This window comes from Alosa sapidissima, chromosome 2 (genome assembly GCF_018492685.1).
Source record: "Alosa sapidissima isolate fAloSap1 chromosome 2, fAloSap1.pri, whole genome shotgun sequence".
Taxonomy (NCBI): domain Eukaryota; kingdom Metazoa; phylum Chordata; class Actinopteri; order Clupeiformes; family Clupeidae; genus Alosa; species Alosa sapidissima.
Genome location: NC_055958.1, coordinates 35,001,811 through 35,004,310, shown reverse-complemented (window position 1 = coordinate 35,004,310; position 2,500 = coordinate 35,001,811).

Genomic DNA, 2,500 nt, shown 5'->3' with positions numbered 1-2,500 from the left:
CTCTGTACTATGTAGTGAATAACTATATGGTTTTATGCATTATGTACTATGTAGTGAATAACTATATGGTTTTATGCACTCTGTACTATGTAGTGAATAACTATATGGTTTTATGCACTCTGTACTATGTAGTGAATAACTATTATGCACTCTGTACTATGTAGTGAATAACTATTATGCACTCTGTACTATGTAGTGAATAACTATAGGGTTTTATGCACTCTGTACTATGTAGTGAATAACTATATGGTTTCATGCACTCTGTACTATGTAGTGAATAACTATTATGCACTCTGTACTATGTAGTGAATAACTATATGGTTTTATGCACTCTGTACTATGTAGTGAATAACTATTATGCACTCTGTACTATGTAGTGAATAACTATATGGTTTTATGTACTCTGTACTATGTAGTGAATAACTATATGGGTTTTATGCACTATGTACTATGTAGTGAATAACTATATGGTTTTATGTACTCTGTACTATGTAGTGAATAACTATTATGCACTCTGTACTATGTAGTGAATAACTATATGGTTTTATGCACTCTGTACTATGTAGTGAATAACTATTATGCACTCTGTACTATGTAGTGAATAACTATATGGTTTTATGTACTCTGTACTATGTAGTGAATAACTATATGGGTTTTATGCACTATGTACTATGTAGTGAATAACTATATGGTTTTATGCACTCTGTACTATGTAGTGAATAACTATTATGCACTCTGTACTATGTAGTGAATAACTATATGGTTTTATGCATTATGTACTATGTAGTGAATAACTATATGGTTTTATGTACTCTGTACTATGTAGTGAATAACTATATGGTTTTCTGTACTATGTAGTAAATAACTGTTTGCATTATGTAGTGTATGTGTGGATGGTCATAGCACAGGGTTAGTGTAACTTTGTGGAATGTATGTTGGCTTAAGGACACACAGCTAAATCTGAATGGTGATGGATGGACATCTTAAGACCTTTGAAGAGTTTCGATGTGTGCTCAGCAACTTGTGTTAAAGTTGATTTGGGGAAAGGATAATCTTTATAGCATAAATCAGAGCCATATAAAGATATCTTTATACGGCTTTGGCATAAATGTGATAGAGCTAGAGCTGAATTGTTAGAGATAGACTGATATACTAGTTGCATTTCGAGGGTGAGTTTTGATAGGTGTCAGTGGAACTGACATTTCTCAGTAAGAAACTCACATTATTCACATGAACGCTATCTTCTGATTGGCTGGGCTTCATCACATAGCTGTCTGTTGCCGTGGAAGCAGACCGTGAGGTGAGCTGGTGAAGAGACATGGGCGGCGGGCTTGAGGGCAGGGCTTCTCCTGGCAAGCTTGCCTGTCGTGAACTTTGACCCCTTGAAACAGGGGCGCTGCTATCGTCTGAGTGCTGTGATCGGGATGAAGAGGCTGTGTCCCACTCTGCGCTGATGGGGCGTTCCACAGTGTCGCCGAAGTGCCCGATCTTATCGTCACCTGGGGCCTGCTGCTCTTCCTCCTCCTCCTTCTGCTCCACTAGGGGCTCATCTTCCTCAGGGTTTTTCCTCTCTGACTTTTCTACTCCTGTTTTCTGTTCCTGTTTTTTGCGGGGCTTCCCTGAGAAAAGAGATAAAGAGTTCACTGGTATATAGCAGAAGCTTTTACCTAAACCCACACAGACTGGCAGTGTTAGATTTGGGTATCGAATACAGGCCGACCAATTGTCATGCAGTGACTGTACCGTTGTTGCACCATGCCCAATCATTAACGGTAACCACATTTCTCTACATCCAAACTATGGCACATCTTAGAGAGTATGAATGCAGTAGTAGGGACAAGCATTTTGGAAGCCTTCCAATAGAAAACAGCTTTCAGTGTTGACTGCTTTTGTGCAAAGTTTTGCTACCTTTAGTCCCTTAGTTTTAGAGAAATGCAGAACTTTCCTTACCTAACCCTTCCGAAATACAAAACAAATAGTTCAGAAAAATTAAACACACTGCACAGCACACACACTTTCACAAATATACAGACACACACACACAGAATTGCCCAAGCTGAGGGAGAACGCCCCAGTGACTCACCGACCACAAACACATCTTGACCTTTGACCCCTGCTCTCCCACCTCTCCTTCCGCCAGCTCGCAGGGCCTTCGAGGCGCCGGCTCCCTCTTTCATTCCTTTCTTGTTCTCTCCCTCTGTTTTCCTCTCTTTCATTCCTTTCTTGTTCTCTCCCTCTGTTTTCCTCTCTCTCTTTCTCTGGGGGAACGGATGGATGTCCGACAGGATGGCCGACATCACAGAGAGGAAAGTATTAGCGGTCACTCCACACCAGACCCAAATAATTACATTACACAGCTAATTATGTTTTTGCTCCACATTTTTGTTTAACTGTGGAGTATCTTACATGTTTTAATCTGGTCTTAATCTTATTTATTTTGAATGAAGCAATAGGCATAGTTTTATGTGATTGTTATGAAATATTTTAAATAATATTATAG